The sequence below is a fragment of the Phyllostomus discolor genome, chromosome 3 (genome assembly GCF_004126475.2).
Source record: "Phyllostomus discolor isolate MPI-MPIP mPhyDis1 chromosome 3, mPhyDis1.pri.v3, whole genome shotgun sequence".
In the NCBI taxonomy this organism is placed as follows: domain Eukaryota; kingdom Metazoa; phylum Chordata; class Mammalia; order Chiroptera; family Phyllostomidae; genus Phyllostomus; species Phyllostomus discolor.
Window position 1 is genome coordinate 153,751,587 of NC_040905.2, and position 17,660 is coordinate 153,769,246.

A 17,660-nucleotide genomic window follows, 5' to 3' on the forward strand; every position below is an offset into this window, starting at 1 on the left:
CCTCTGGTGAGAAGTCTCAGGACATTCCCTATCCAGCTTAGCGGAAGTTGGTAAAGAGAAATAAGTCAATTGATGGCATATGTTAGAAGTCATCACCAAGCTACCAACATCAAAATTTTCCCATAGCAGTGACAAAGAAACACAACAGAGGGTGATGGAGGGCAGAAGAAGTTTGACATGAGAGGGACACAGTGTTGTCAGCAGTAGTACTGAGTGGACCTAATTAACATTTGTGGAATGATTACTGAGTTAGGCTGTGGGCTGAGGATTTTACTTCTTTATTTTAATCCTCAGAAGACTCAGGAAAGGTAAATACTAATAATATTCCTGTTTTACCAATGAGGAAACTGATGCACAGAGTGATGAGGTGACTTGTTTAAATGGTAGAGGAAAAAAATATAGATTTATAAAGTGTCAAACTAGCAGATCTAATTTGCTTAATGTAGGTCTTAAAATTCAGTGCAATAAAATCATTTAGTTATCTCTTTCTGAATGATATAGAACTTGAAGATTTTAGAATTCTCTAAACCTCAAATTAGAACTATACATTAAAATAACCAGTGACCTTTTCTGTTTTCTAGATTTGTGTAAAGTAAAATAGTTTGGTCATCAATATTGATCTCAAAATTACAAACCTCGCTAAGTGTGGGTGAAGGTGGATATTCAAAACTCGATATGTCATCAGTAATTCTACCATCATTACTAATGACATATTGGTAATCATATTGGTAATTCTACTATAGTATTTTTTATAAATTTACCTTTGGGCTTATATTAAACCAATAGAGTAATAGTTGCCCTTTATTAAGAATCTATTATTGTGGGGTGAGAGCCTGTGCTAAATATTTTACATATATTGTTTAATTTAATTCTCAATAATTTTTTGGCTCTAAGTATCCACATTTTGATGATGAAAGAAGAGAGATTCAGAGATTAAACTATTCCAAAATCATGCATCCCCTATGTGGTGGACCCAAGATTGGGACCCAGATGTGCCTGACTACAAAACCCATAATCATTCCCTTTATGTTCTGTCTTTTAAATTCAAATAAACCAACATATAATTAAAAGATATTAAAAAGAGTAAAACAATTTTTAAATTGAACTGTATTTATTGTCATAATAGTGTACTGAGGCCTCCTCAGAGATGGCTTCCTGTGATGTGGCTAAGACCTGAGCCAGGTGGGTTATTGAGTCCCACTCACAGTGATCTCAGACATCTGAGCATGGCTGAAGGGTGCTTGTGTCCTTCTGAAGAGCACCCAGAAGTCGCAGGGCAGAGTTGGAACACCTTGCTGGCTCTTCATTCTTCATAACTACCATTCATTGGGAGGCAAGGGGAGTGCAGACATGATGCTCATACTGCCTTGGCCCATGGCTTTGCAGGTACCTGAGATTTGGAAGTAGTTTCTGTATTCACCTGGAGACTTTGGTGGTTAACTGTTGGCCAAGCAGCCTAATTAGGATGCAGGTGGGCTTCCAGGCCTCAACAAGTTTTCTTTCACAGTGGATGCCCTGAGGAGAAAGGAGGAGTTCTCAGTATGGCCTCATTGTTTGAGCCTGCCGTGCAGTGCAGGTGCCCCACTGGGGAACAATGGATTCCATTGATGGTGTGAGCGGCCGGCACATGCCAAAGCCAACGCATATTGCTGTGGGCAGGTACGGAAGTCAATGGGGAGGCACAGCCAGGTGGGGGTTCAGGATCAAAAATGGCCTCCTCCTGACAAAACTAATCTTGGCCATTTGAGAGCAGGCTACCCGCAACACGTTGAAAGGCCTGTCTGTGAGCTTGGACAGACACTTCAGTGCTAAAGCTCTGAATTTATTATGGCAGATACATCTATTTTTTAGTATCTTCCACAAGTAGAGAACTCTACGTCTTGAATGTAGAAAATTATATGCACTTTATTTTTAAAGAAGGTATCACTGGAAGACTGTCTTCCTTATAAAAGAAGAAAAAGAATTCTACAAACTTAGACTTGTTTAATTTTTTCTGTTTACTGGAAGAAACAGATAAGAGAATAGATAAGAGAGTGCAATATATCATGAGATTTAAAAAAAAATTACTGTTGTGATTTTTGAACAAGGAATTACTGAGTGCCTATTTTCACATGGCTACACTTTGTCTTCAGGCCTGATTCTTCTAAGCCAAAAGTTTCTAAGCAGAGGCACACAGCCATAAAAATATATACAGAAAATCTGGAAGGAAAGGGCCATAGAAATGTATCCCAGCCTTGTCTTGAAACTCTTGAGAGAAAAATCATTGATTTATTCATCCATTCCTTTATGAAACATTTATTAATCTCACATAAGCTGGCACTATTCAGGCTTTTGATTCTAAGACATGAGTTGTTTGGGCTTCTTGCTTTTGAAGTTGTGGAAGATAATTCACCTTTAAGCTGGGGCCATTCTCCTTTTGTCCAACCATGTGCCGGAACCACAATTTTCACTCAGGACACAGGAGGAAGCAAAACTGGCTTCCTCCTTCCTATGGGCTTTCTCCTTCCTGGGCCCAGGGAAGCACTTCTAATGCCCTTTCAGCATTTCCTGGTTGGCTAGAAGCTAAGAGCAACTCCAGTTCAATAGAAATAAACCAGGCAAGGTGTGATTAAGTGCCCAGCAGAGAGCCAAACTTTGTGGGTGAATTATTAAAGCTCTTGTGGCCCTTGTACCCTCATCTGCGAGATGGGAATGGTAAGGCCCACCTTACGTGGTTGTTATGAGAGATTAAATAACATCATGCTGGAATATCACCTGTCCCAGCACCTGAGACATAACAAAGATCAGAAAGGGTGCAAGTTGTTGTTACCAGTTTTGGATATCTTGCTTCTTTTCATCTTTCTATAGCTACATGAATGGACAGCTCTAGGGATTGAAGCTGGACTCTGCCCCCTAAGGGTTTTTGTCCTGTGGAATTTCAAAACACATGACTAGTAGACTTTGGTTTCTTAAAAATCTCATACTACTATACCTGCTTAGCAACATATTCTTGCCTTTCTTCCTCCAATGCACCTTTCTCAGGCAGTGTCTTCACCTCACAGTGTATTAATTTCCCCTTGTTGCCCAACTGGGGTAGGAGACAGGAGGATGTGGAAGAAAGGTTTTCCCTTTTCCTTGATTCCCAGCATCACCCTCACTCTAATTCCCTGCTGAGGGAACAGGCTTGTAATTACCTTCAGGAATATTTGAAAACCAACCCCTGGATGTGTGGGCAGCAGCCAAGCTGAGAAACGCATCTGGTTGTCAGGGCCCCTGGGACAATGTGCCCGGCTCTGTTTGTGCTGGCTTCCAGGGAGCCCTTCCGACCTGATGTCCTGCTAAGTGGGCATTGTGGGAAAGTCTGTCTGACCACTGGCTTCCTGCAGTTGACATTTGATTGTGTTGAAGAAGGGGCCTGAGGATCAGGACGTAGATCTGGTCTCTAGGGAAGACATCTGTCGGCACAAGCACCACCCCCGATCCCCTTTCTTGGAGAAGAGAGGCATAGAGCAGGGGAAAACCTGTGATCTCAAGAACAAACATTGTCCATTCAAACCAAAAATTAGGCTTTTTGGCTTAACTTGAACTGTGGAGCTAACCCAACCCTTGGCTGCCATGGGACAAAGGCCTTTTCTCCAGCTAGGGTCACAAAGAGTGGAATCCAGGTCACCACAGTGTAAAACAGAACTGTTTCTTTCCCCCTTACTTACAACCCCTTTGGCCCCGAAACACACTCCCCCACTCCTTGCTACCTACTCCTCCTTACCAACATCCTGACCAGGTTTCTGACACCGAGAGTTTGAAACCAGAAATCAATTCACTGCTTTTGACTTACTGGCCTTCCCATGATTTGGTTAAATCTTATAATAGGGAAATGAGTTTTACTTGGCAGGAGGAAAAAAGGGGTGGAGGCAGGTCATAAGAGGGAGAAAACAAAGTGAAGTTTGTACATGTTCAGTTACCTTGGCCTTACTTAACCGGCTGGGACACCCTGTCCCCTCTTGCCACACTGTTTTTCTCCTCAGTGGTGGGTGCCATGCAGCTTCTGGTTCTGCGCTGCTCCTGCTCCTTCCTCTCTTCCTTGTCACTGTCACACATCACCCCTCACACATTCTACAGCAGGAATGACTGACCAGGGGTGTCTAATCTTTTAGCACCTCTTGGCCACACATTAAATATGTTGTGACATCAAGGAACATGTATAAAGGACCCATGGACAAAGACAATGGTGCGAGGGGAGGATTGAATACAGGAGGTGGGGGCGGGTACGGTGGGGAGAGTAATAGGGGAAAATGGGGCAACTGTAATGGAACAATGAAAGAAAAGAAAAGAAAAAATTTAAATTAAAAAGAAGAAAAAAACTAAACATACATTGTGACAAGTAACCACAAAAATATCTCATAATGTTTGAAGTTAACTTACAATTTTGTATTGGACTGCATTCATAGCCATCCTGAGCCCACGTGCGGCCTGTAGGCTGCAGCCTGGACACCCCTGGGTTGCTGCTCTCTCTGCCGCATCCTGTCCACTTTCCCAGAGGCGCTTCCTCATGGGTTGGCCTTCATTTAATTTCAGGATTGGGCAAAAATTATGTAGGGGGCAAGATTTAAAGACTGGTAGTATGGCTGGAAAGACATGGTTTGCAGAACCGGATAAATTTGTGTCCTAGCCATGGGTATGTTCATTAAGTTGCCTAACCATTTTGAGTTTCAATATCCCCATATACAGAGTGAAGATAGTATTGTTTTTCAAAATTATACATAGAGCTTCTGGCTTGGTGCCATATAGCAGATGCATAAGTCATCAGTGTGATTGTTATTATAGGACTAGTCTCTGAGGTAGATGATGAAGGTGGGAGGTATTCTTACCACAGGTGCCTTTATCTATTAGCGTTATGTCCTAAGGCTGCTCCGAGCATATCTGGGAGCCAAAGAAAGATGAGAGAGAAACAAGCAGAGGGAATAATATTGCCCTGCTTGGAGTCAATACCAAATGGTGACTGGCTTGACCTCTTGTGGCCACACATGTTTCATTCACCTGAGCAGACAAGAGGCTCCATGGACTAAGCCTCACTGATAATGGGCAGAATTAGCTGTTGTTTGCTGAGGCTGGTGGCTGGCTTGGAGGTTTCCCAAGTCTCCTGATGACTCTGCCTTCCACAGGCTACCATTTTCTTTCTACACCAGTGAATCTCGCCCCTAGCTGCATATGGGGACTGGGACTGGCTAGTTTTGAAAGTTCCCCAGGTGCATCTACTGTCTGATCAGAGTTGAGAATCACTGTTTGAGACGCAGCCTGAGCCTGCTGGAGCTTCTGTGGAGGGAAGCTGTTTTGGTTTTCCGTGCTGCCAGAGGGTTCCCAAGTTCCCATGGAAGCTCGATGATAAGTATGCATGTTGCTTCATCTGCATTGTGCTTTAAAACTCTTTATTTACTTTACAACTTACACACTCCTTTTTCCAACGAGCATAGTCTAATTTGGTGTGGTCTCTTCCTCAAAGCAACATATTCCTAGCCTTCCAACTGAAAAAAGGTGGGGGTGGGGCAGAGAAAGAATCATTATCTAGTTTCATCTCTGGAACAACAACTGTCAGTAAGTAACTTAGGCGATATTAAATATATCAGGGTAAGCTGAGGGAACATTCTAGAGTGATTCTTCCCTTTCTCTGAACTGGTCAGTTAGCTCACACAGGAAACCTCACACATAATGATGCACACCTTGTCTCCCATGAGCTTTTTGTCATCCCAGCTCTTCCCCAAGTTTCTACTTTCATTGAAAACATGCAGCTGTGGCATTATCCCATTTTTGGGAAGCTGTATTCTGTATTTTATGCTAAAGAGCTACTGTGAAACCCCTACTTACTGTTGGCACAGTAAGTATCAAGGAAAACTGAGGTCAATGGCACTGCTGATATTTTATCTGGAAGGATCAGGTTACCCGCCACTGACAAATTCTGTCACTGTTGAAGTTCTGTCACAGGAAATAGTGATGTGACTGCTTGAGTTAGGTCCAATGAACACAACTAGAACTAAGGATTAGAAGTTACAAGGAGACCCTTTCGTAGGCAGAAGATGGAATGAATGAGCACACAGCAGAGCGTGTCTGGGCCAATCAGTTCAAACAGCTGAAAGTCAGAAAGGTAACTGTTGAAGGGGGCCAGGGGGTCTGGGGTGCTGGTTACAACAACGTCTTTCACTTGGCCAGGCAAATGTACACTATACAGTTGACCTTTGAACAACATGGAGGTTTGGGGTGCTGACCTTGCCCTGGCCTAAAAAATTCTCATACAACTTTTGACTTGTGGCCTTTTGCTTCCATGATTCAACCACTGGGAATCTGTGGTTGGGAATCCGCTGTTGGGAGGGTGAACATACTGTTTGCCATCCACATTGGGCTGAACCTGTGGTTGTGACCCAAAGCATACAAACAGCAGACTGTATTCGGGGAAGCCCATGTGACAGACGCCCCGTGCAGTTCAAACCCATATTGTTCAAGGGTCAGTGTACACCAAAACCCATGAGGACAGAAAAAGGTAAGAGAATATGCTCCATCCACACCTAAAAGTGTCTCAAGTGCCCATGAGAATTTTGAAGGAACTTTAATTATAAGGTGTTTCAGCTGCTATTATCCATGCCAGTGTGGCTCAGGAAACCAAGTTTCAGTGAAATTAAGTCATTTTCTCTGAGACATCAGTGGTTACTGATGGGCAGAAGCAACATTTAAATCGAGATTTGCCTCACCCTTATTTATGATAGCTCTATCCTAGTATTAGTCTTTCTGTTTTGTTTGACTTTTTTTGTATTTGTTTCCTTACATAATAATTGCACTAAATCTTCAAAACCTCATTCAAATGAAGTACATATTTTGGGCAATGGTTTACCTAGTATTTGCTCTGAACATCAGGCAGATTTTTCAGCTGCTGGAAGGCATGGTAATAAGAGCCATCCATGAGGTGTATTTTCCAAGTGAGTTCATTAAATAATAAACCTAATAATAGATAGACTAATGTAAATCTTATTCCAATTCCAATATGCCCGGCCTGCTTCCACATTAGCATTTTGTTGGGCTGTGATTCAGTCCCCCCCCGCCCCCCCGCCTTAGCGAGCAGAAATAGCCTTTGCACCACCCAGGTGTGCCAGGGTGCTTGTGGGCCACACATGCCTGCGTTCTCGGTCACGCCATGTAGAGCCAGGTCATTTCCAGATCCTGGCTCTGCTACATCTCAGCTGATGACCTAGAGCAAGGCATACACACATCTTTTCTACTGGCAGTTTTCTCTCAGAGCGTTTGGAGCCAAAAGAGATAATACCGGTTAAGTACCTCCTATGCCACAAGCATGGTTTTTCTCCTTCCCTTCCTTCCCTCTTCCTTTCTTCTTTGGCAAATATTAATTAGGCTCCCTCTCTGCACAGGCGTTGCGCTAAAGGCTGAGGATTCAATAGTACATTAGACAGAGCTGTTTCTCCTTTGGAATTTAAAGCTCAGTGGGAGGCGGACTGAAAACAAGTAAACAGAACAACAATTGTGAAGAATGCCGTGAGAGAAACAGAAGGTGCCGAGACAGACCATCAGGGTAGGGCATCGACCTCAGAGATAGCAGCTGGAGCTATTATTATTAATTGCGTTATTATGATTATGGCTTGTGTGGTTTTTATTTTTTAAAACAATGTTTTATAATGGGATTTTCAAATATATGCAAAATTAGAGAGTGATACACATACCATCACTCAGCTATAACCAGCACCAACTTATGACTACTCCTGTTTGTTGATATTCCTTTCTGTGTCCTTATCACTCCTGAAACTGAATTATTTTGCCAGAAACTTCAGACTTTTAAATATTTAGTACATATTTACAAGTGATAAACATAGTAACTAAGTGATTTGAATAATCTTAGTATTACAGGTGAATCTTTGGGGGCCTTGGGGCTGAAACCCCTAGATGTGTTGTCTGCTCTGTATAACCTCACTCCTCTGTCTTCGCTACGTGTAACACCCTTAGTCAGACTCGGACCTGACCTCAGTCTCTTGAAACCCAAGTTAATACATGGAAAGTGCTTAGAAAAGTGTCAACATGGCATAAGCACTCCCTAAGTAGTATTAGGGATGCTAGAGTGTGACAGGAATATGAAAATTTGCCATAAATTATTGCTCAAATTCTTTTCAATTTGTAGAATTATCTTTTGATTTACACTAGAATTCTATCATTAGAGTTTTTTGCAAGATATTTTATTTTGTGAGATGAGGGTCTAACAAACCCAGGAAAATATCTGAATCATCCCAGGAAAACAATCAGCTAAAAGCTGATTTTTTTTAACTTGCTGTCTATTGAAATGACCACAGCAATGTGGCCAGGCCTTCAGTCTGTACCAACCGTCCGCTAGGTGTTGGGCCCTTGCAAGATTCTCAAACAATCTGTGTATGAGAAAGTTATAGTTCCTGACTCACAGACGCACTTAGCAAAGTGATTCAACAACACTACAGTGTTAAACAGAGACCTAAATAAAATGCAGAGGGCAATGGGCAGTGAAGACGGGAAGTAAAGGCATCTTGCTTGAGACAGTCTTCTCAGAGGAGTTGGTGTCTGGGCTGGGCCTTTAAGAACAGGTAACATTTCCCCATGCAGGGATCAGGGGAAGGGCATTTGAGGTGGTGGCAGAAAGTGATACAAAGCGGTGAACTGTGGTAGTGTCTATGTGTTCCGGGAAGACAGTTGTCTGGTAACTACCCCCATAGATTCCAGAGGCACATGGGGACAGTGAGTGGGAAGATATCCTGGAAAAGAATTTTAAACTCCCACCAAGGTATATAATGGTATTTTATTATTGATTTTAGGGCAGTTGTGGCTATTCTGAAATTTGGACTTTATCCGTAAGGGGATGGGGAAGCACAGATGTTGGACAGTGGAGGAAGCCATAATTAGAGAAATAAATTTATGGCTTTGTGCGATTTATCATCCAAGATTCACTGTCCTGTGATAGTGATACCTCCATCCCCACCTGCACCCCCCTGTGAACTTCTTCAGGTCCATTGTTTTCCAAAATAGGATCTTTACATTTTTGCAGGTTTATGAAGGTGGATATAGAGGATTCCTGAACTATTTTCAATATTTCAGTAAGTTCAAAGAAATTAAGCATTGTGAGGTTAAAAACCAGCCTTTTCGTGAAAGCAGCAGGACCCTTGCTTTAGTCATGGCTCTTCAGTGACTATCTTTGGCCACCAGGGGAAGGTCCTCCCCTCAGAGAGTTCACGTGGCACAGGAGTTATGGATATGGGTTTTGGAGGCAGACAACCTCACATCTGAGCATTGGCTCTGTCACTTATGAGCTATGTGATGTTAGCCAACTTATTTAATCTCCTTGAGCCTCACTTTTCCTTGGTGAACTATGTATGTCATTATGTAAGTATAGAGCGAGGCCTGCCCACAGAAATTACAAATGCGACCAGGTAAATCACCCTCTCATATGTGTCCATGAGCATTACTGGTCACTTTTGGTAAAGAGGGCACAGGACAAGATTGTGCCTGTTTGGGGTCTCTGGGTCTGTGAGGTAGGCTGCTTCCTCCAGCCTTTGATAGCCATGCTCTTGGTGCTTCAGCTTGCCACTGTGTCTGCTGATAGCTCAGTTTGCATGTCTCTAAGATCCCAGTTGATCTCCTTCTTCTGCCCTGTGCCTTGCCTGAGCCTGGCTGCTTACCCCTGTCCTGCAAGAGCCAGAGGAAAACACTCTATGCCATTCCCCACCCAGCTCATTAGTCAACTTCAGGACTTCAAAAGACATGCTGTGCTTAAGTTTGCTGTTTTCTATACCTGACACATACACAAATGTGTTCAATGAGCACTCCGTACACTGGTGCATGGCTTCAGGGAGCCCTAATGGAGACCCAGTGGTTTGCCTAAGAGAGCTGACACAAAAGCTCAGCGAGGAGGTGGTAGGAATGGATGTCATTTAATGTTACCATCACATGGCAAGTCTGAGAATGATCTCAAAGTTAGCTGTGTGTCTTAAATAGCCTTTTCATATACAATAATCCCCTCTTGAAAATGGTTTGCAATTCAACTTTCTTTTATTGACCTGACTCTTAGGAATATGGAATCATTGACAACTCATATCCAACACTGTTCATTGTACAGAGCTGGGCAAACATAAAACGATTCTCTTTGGATTATTGCCCATGTACTTTACTGTTCATATACACTTTCCAAAACTTTCATATCTGGGAAACATAAAAAAGTCAGGAAATCTCACCTGAACTAATCTCAACTTTCTTGGGCAGATTTCTGGCAGATAATGCTTCCTGTTACATAGGAAATACTCTTAAGCTTTGCGTCATGTATGGTATTTTGGCTTGCCTACTGTCTAGGCTATAAATGGTTTGGTTTCTAGTAACAGAAATGAAAAAGTGAAACAAGAGCAGAAGTGAATGGAAGATTTTAGAGGTTTATTTTCTCTCATGTAACATACACGTGGTGATGGGCACTTAGGCTGGTGTGGCAGTCCCTGATGCCATCAAAGACTTTGGGTCCCTCTAGCTTTCTGCTCGGCCACGTGTGTGGTGTACCCTTATCCTCATGCTCTCAGGATGCCAGCCATTATGCCCAGGTTCAGTAAAGGGCAAAATAAGTGTGTGAAGCCTTGTTATAAGGTATTTTCTGAAAGTCTCCCTCTGTTATTTTCGCTCTCATTCCATTAGTCATAATGTCCTTACATGATATTTCTTAGCTTTCAGGGAGGTTGGATACATATTGGAATTGGCTCGTTTACTCCTGTAATAAAATTGGTGTTGGTTCATAAGGAGAGAATGGCTGTTTGGTAGCAGTCTGTTATACATCCGCCTTTAATCTTATCTATAATTTTTACTGATTCTTTGGTTGAAAAGTCATGAGGGGAAACTGGAAAAGATAATCTTCTAATTGTCAACAGATTTAAAAATATTTTTCATAATGAAGAGCTAATTAACCATATCTCAATCTATAACAATACATTTGAGAAGACTTGTACAGTGTCCCCACCTATCCATAGGGGATTCATTTCAAGATCCTCAGGGAATTCCTAAAACTGCAGACAGTACCAACACCTTCTACATAGTGCTTCTTCCTATACAGACAGACCTATTATGAAGTTTAATTTCTAAATGAGATACAGTAAGAGATTAGCAATAACTAATAATAAAGTAGAACAATTATAACAATACAATGTAATAAAAGTTATGTGAATGCACCATCTCTCTCTTTTTCTTTTTCTCTGATAACCACTCCAATAGCCAAGATGGCACCTGAGCGTCGCACAGGTGGGTCCTGTGTGCAGAGTGAACACACGGACAAAGGGAGGCTTCCCACCCGGGGTGGGGCTGGGCGAGGTTTTATCGTGACACTTAGAATAGCACGCAACTTAAGATTTACAAATTGTTTATTTCTGGAACTTTCCTTTTAACATTTTCAGACTGTGGTTGACCCCAGGTAAAGTTGCAGGTAAGGGGGACTGCGGTACTGTCCTTTCTTTGGTGTCTGCTCCCCACTGGTAGATAGTATGGGGTAACCCTATAACTGTGGGGTCTCCTTGTATTCATTTGTTGTCTTCTAGTTTTTCAGTGGAAGTTTCATGATGTTTTTAATCTTATTATAAGAAAGAAGGGCATTTGGATGGGAAGAATTATACAAACACTAGGCTCCAGGCAAAATGTCTAAAATTGTTTTATTGTTTTCTGATAATGATTATGGTAAGTTAAGTGGTGGGAAGGAAACAAATAATACAACCTATGGTGAAAACTATCTAATGGTATTGCACAGTGCTTTTCAACTATACTTGATAATAAAGTTGTTTCTTCAAATGAAATCATACTGAGAATGTTTAACTGTACACAAAAGACAGAAAGCAGACTCCCTCTAGTTGAAATGGAGCCCTTCACTCCCTTCTCACAGGGTCTCTGCCTCCATGATTGCTGGGGCTGCCTGCAATGCCAGTAGCTCCAGAGAGACAATTTAAAAATCACCCTTTCACTGGATTTATGCCTCAGCTCTGCCACTAGCTGGCTCTGACCTTTGGCAAGTTATGTTTCTTGCCTGAGCCCCAGGCTTCTAACATAAAAGACAGAAGGGTTGGGCCAGATGATCTTGAAAAGTTACTTAGTCCCCTATTTCTGGGATTTCCTGACTTACCCATATGTACTGCCAGCTTCTAGTGGCAAGTCTTATCTAGTCTTTCCCACCAAAATGGACCAAAATGGCTGGAGGCTAAAAGAAAAGGGGGAAAAAAAAGAATGAAAGAAATCTAATCATTTGTATTGACTAGAAAAAAAATTAGAGGTAAAAATTCTTTTCTCTTAAATATTTTCCTGCTCATAGGTAATAACAAAATTCAAAACACATTGGTTGCAGCATTTATCCGTGAGTTCCACAGAAGGAAGCCAAGGCTGGTGAAAATTGACCATGTCAGAGCATCTGTTATCTTTACACCACAATAATGGTTGCTCTTCCATACTTTATTTCATTTAAATCATACAGGACTCATCAGAGGAGATAATATTTCTCTTATACAGGAACCTGGGCCAAGTTTGTCCTGGCATTGAACTTGTATCTTCTCTCATTAATGCTTCCATTGAGTGAGTCACACCTGGGCCTAGGTACCAAAATAAAAACTCAGAATTCCAAACCAAATAAGGCCTTGATTCTGCCCTCAGGAGCTTTAGTGACTAATGCCCCTCAGTCCAATATCCTTTTTTTCGATATCAGTCATTCTCGATCGTAGTTATAGTTTAGAATTAATCTGAGGGAGGAGGGCAGTTGAATAAAATGCAAATGCTCTAGTATCCTTCCTGCTTTAGAGACCTTCATTTGGCAGATCTGGGGTGGATTCTAGGCATCTGCATTTTAAACCTGCTGCTCAGATGAGGCAAGTGCAGCTTTATACCTATCAGAGTTACTGATGCGTGAGTCTGCCTTCCTAACCAGATGGCAGGCTCTGGTTGAGTGGGCACTGGGCCTTTTCTGTATTTTGTTTATCTGGCATATAATAAGTGTTCAAAATTATTTATAGATTAGAAGCAAAAAAAGAATAGAACTTGTGTTGAGTTGAGGCATGGAATTCATCCTCACCATGAAAAAGCAGACTGTAACAGCACAAACAAGAAGAGAGGTGTCTGTTTTAAGGGAGAAATCCTCAGGGGTGTTTCAGGATTCAGAGCAATGGCCAACAGCAGCTCCTGTCTCATCCCACCGCCATCTATTCCTCTTATGCTGATTTCTTTTTCTCTAAGCACTTCACACCTGCTTGCCCTGTCCTGCTCACCAACTCTCCCACCACTGACATAAGTTACCAGAGAGTGAGGATCGTGCCTACTGCTCACGCTGGCCTCCCGGTGCATACAGCAGTCCCTGGCACATAATGAAGGGAATGAAAAAAGAATTATGTGGTGGCCTGAGTCACAGCAGGAAAGGGTGAGATTGGAGGGGATACAGGCTAGTCTTGAGTATTGAAGGGCTCATGAGGCAAAATGCTAAGTTACTCCAACACTTAATTAGCTATTTTTATTAAGTGTCCAAGGCTCCTTCATTTAATGGGTGTTTTACTCCTTTTATCTCAAGAAAGATGGCAGAAGTTTGTGTCTTTTGGCTTTGATCACATTATTTCTGGGTTTTGTTACTTAATAAGGCAGAAGTTTAAATTAACATCATTCTCCCTTGCCTGCTTTTGGGTTAGCTGTACAGTATGGAGTGGTTTTGGCAATTTTTCAATGGAGGAAAGAAAAGGAAACCTCTGTTTGGGAGCTGCAGGGGGAAGGAAGGAAAGCCATTTACCTGAGTCCCTGGGGCTACATCTGCTTCCCAGAAAAGATATGCCTTGAAATCAAGTCACTTGAACCTGTCGGGGGCTAAGCTCAGGAGCAGGTAGGAGGAGGACCTGGCCAACTGTAGCCTCCAGTTGTCACGGGGGCAGAGAGGAAGACTGGAAGGTGAATTCACAGTCACTTCTGTGTTCAGGTCCCTCCCACACTTTACAATGGGGTCAAACACATTGTCAGACTGAGCAAAAGCCACTTCTATAGGCCCTCCTTAAAAAGTGAAATTGTCCAGCTCTGATTGGAGGTTCATGCCAACAGGATGTGTTTTTATTTGTTTATTTTTTTCCTCTCCATGCAGCACTCACTTCAGAGATAGCTTGATGGTTTACAGGACACGATAATGCTTGCTCACTGCACATTGGATCACTTCTGCCAAAGGTTTGCTGCTGTGTTAACTGGCTTCAGAGAAAACATTGCCTTTACTTAAACTGTTTGAATACCTCCTGTTGAATCACAGGCTTGACTCAAGTGTTATTAATTCAAGAATTAAAATGCCTTTTGTCCATATCAGATAAATGTTGCCATAGCAAGTGCAGGGTAAACAGATCTGTTCATGCCACAACGACCTATAGAAGCCCACAGACAAAGGAGGGCCACTTTCGCCTTCACAGAAGCCCTGGTGTTGCCTTAAATGCTACTCGTTGGCCTGGTGTCCACATGAGCCACGCACTGATGAATGGGCCCTGGGGCCCACCGATCCCAGGGAGAAGCCTTTATTGTTGGTGGGTTTTATCGAATTTGAATAGCCAGCGGAACATCTGGCTTTAATACTGATAGAAACTGTAGGATTTGGGCTGTTCTCTGGTCTTGCATATTTTCCATCCTCTGTATCAGTGCTTGTTGTCAGTGATTTGATGAAGTTAAATCGACTGCATTTGACTCTTTGAGCATGAGAAGAACTACAGATTGCATGCTCCTCTCTCTCACCCTTTGGAACATTCTGAATAAGTTTGCAGTGAGTTGATTTAGGTCAGGAGCCCAAGATTTTAAGAAGGAAAGGAATGAACTGAGAACCTTCTCAAACCCACTTTCAGATGAGCACCCCTTTTACCAAACAATCACAGAGGGTGTAGTTAAACTGCATGGGTGATGTCTTGAACCAATACCAGCCTTTGCTGGTTTGATTGTCGCCAGAGAAAAACAAATGGCAAGAGAGAGGCCCATGACTGAAATGCGTTTCCAGGGTCTTTTGATGTCTGCCTTCCCCAGAGGACCTTGTCAATCTCACAGACTCTCTGCTGGTCCCGATGGTGTTGTCTGGCACAACTGGCAATCACGGTGCAGAAAATGACAGGACCCAAGTGAGGATGGAGATTGAATTCACACCTCATCACATCCCATAAAGGGCAATTTTTCAAGGTCAGCGTTTAGGTGAATTAAAGGAAAAGCGTTTGGCAGAGGGCCCTCTGCTCGCCCCTCGGCAGGCCGTCTGTCCAGCTGCTGCTCTTTGTGTGCTGAGGGAGCTCAGAAACTCGTGGCCCCGCGCTCCAGCGAGCGCATCTGAGCGCTTCCAAGCAGGCTGGTGGTTTTGGGTGCATACTGTATTTGTTAAAAGATGCCCCCATGACGTCTAAGAGGGAAAATTGAAACAGTGATTATAAATATGTTGGTGATGGGAAAATAGGCTCAGGAAGGACCAACTTATTTTCATCTGGGTGTGAGAGATTTTCATCTGTAATTTACCTAAATGTCAGTGTGGGACCTGTGCATCAGGTGTTTCTCTCTGGGCGGCCGGCTGTTCTCTGAAGGGGCAGGACTGACTGCTCTCTGGAAGGGAAATGTTTATGCATTTTGGTCATCAGAGGGTTCTGTAGTTTCAGAGCCCAGCGGGGCATGGGTGTCACCCAGCCCACCTGCTTCATCTTGAGGATGAAGTGCTGGAGGTCCAGAGAGGCGGAGTGAGTTTTCTAATGTCAACAGTTAGTTAGGAGTCTGAGGCAGGGCTCTAAGCACACCTCCCTCGTTCCAGCCCAGGGCTCTGCTGGCCTCCACACTGCCTCCAAGATGAGGGGGAGCAGCATTTCCAACTGTGGGGCTGCTCTGGCCTCTTGTAATTCTCTGGTTAAGTTCTATTAAGCCATTTATTAAATACCTACCACATTGCTGATACTATTCAGCAGTGTCTTGAGGAACAGGGAGATGCAGATCTAGTATGGAGATTAGAATGTAAAAAAATTATTGTGAAGTGGTCACACTATTATCATTATTTTCATTTCATGGAAGGTCAAACTGAGCTTCAGAGAAGCAGATGAAAGAGCTGTGTGAGCACTAAAGAGGGAGAGGTTTCTTCCCATTGGGGACCTGGGAAAGGCTTACTGGAGAGATGTTTGTGTTGTTTCTTAAAGAATGGCTTGGATGTTGATGGAAAGAGCTAGAAGGGAGAAACATTTTATGTCCAGAAATGGCATGAGAAATATGGGGTCTGGAACCCACCATTAACAAGGATTTGTCTTTTTAAGTGAAAAGTTCCAGCTCATTTTCTCTCCAAGTCTTTCTATAAGTGCTAACCCAAAGAAGTTGAAATTTTTTGTTATTCTGGAAGTTGTTTTTTGTTGTTCTTTTTTGTTGTTGTTGTTCTATATACTGAAACGTATTTCTCTGCTTTGGAGGAGAAGCAAAGCAAAAAACAAAAACCAAACTACAACATAATAGGCTTTGTGTGTATATTTATGAGTCTGTGCAATTCAATTACAATAGCACAAGAAAACAATACTAAAATGTAGAAAATTAGGGTGAAGAAAAGAAGGAATAAAAGAAGGAGAGGAGGCTGGAACAGTGAAATAATACAAGAGTAGAACAATACTTCCTAGGAAGTTTAATTCTGAAGTCTTAATAATTTTTGTTCAAATGAAGCCTTGCTTAGAAGAGCAGCAGAGCAGAGAGGATCGGGGCTTCCTTTCCAAGCCGGACGCCCACCCCACACGTACACACACATGCACACGCACACGCACACCCTCCCCTCTGTAATTTGTCAGCCTTGGTCAGTGCCGCCATCACGACTCCTTTTCCATGCTGTGGCACAAGAATAGACAGTGTGAGAAGAAGGAACAGATTTATTCCAAAAATAACTGAGCACCTTCTGTGTACCCTGTGCCATGATACATTCAGCCTATTTCATATTGTATCAAAGTTTATAACTGAAGAAGAGTCTAGTTAAGCATTTCTTAAGCCTCATAATTCTGTAGTAAAAAGTCTGGGCAGTGGTCTGTTGTGGACTGAGTGTTTGTGTCCCCCCACACCCAAATTCATATGATGAAGCCTTAACCCCTAATAAAAATGAAATTAGGAGGCAGGACTTTGGGGAGGTAATTGGATTTAGTTTAGGTCATGAGGATGGAGACCCACGGTGGAATTAGTGCCCTATAAGAAGATGAGACCGCAGGGCTGCTCTCTCCCCAGATGAGGATACAGAGAGAGGGCTGTCTGCAAGCCAGGAGGAGAGTCTTCACCAGAATCTGGTCGTGCCAGAACCCTGATCTCAGCCTTCAGGCTCTAGAGCAATGAGAAATACATTGCTGTTGTTTAAGCCACCCACTCTGCAGTGTTTCACTGCAGCAGCGTAAGCTGACTAACACACACCTGTGGTTTTTTACTCTCCTTGAGCTCTATAATCCATGTAAACAATGAAACATTTCTAACCATAAAGAGGCCTGTTTAAGCTCCATTAGCCCAGTATTTCCCAACTCATTCTAGAGAAAATTCTCTTTCTTTTCACTTATTTCTCACAGCTACCTGTTATCTATTAGAACACCTGGATTCTGCTGAATCTACTATATGATTTTTTTAATCTTTACATGCTTTGAAAATCAAAAGCCTAGAACTGAGGCCCAGAGCCTGGAGCT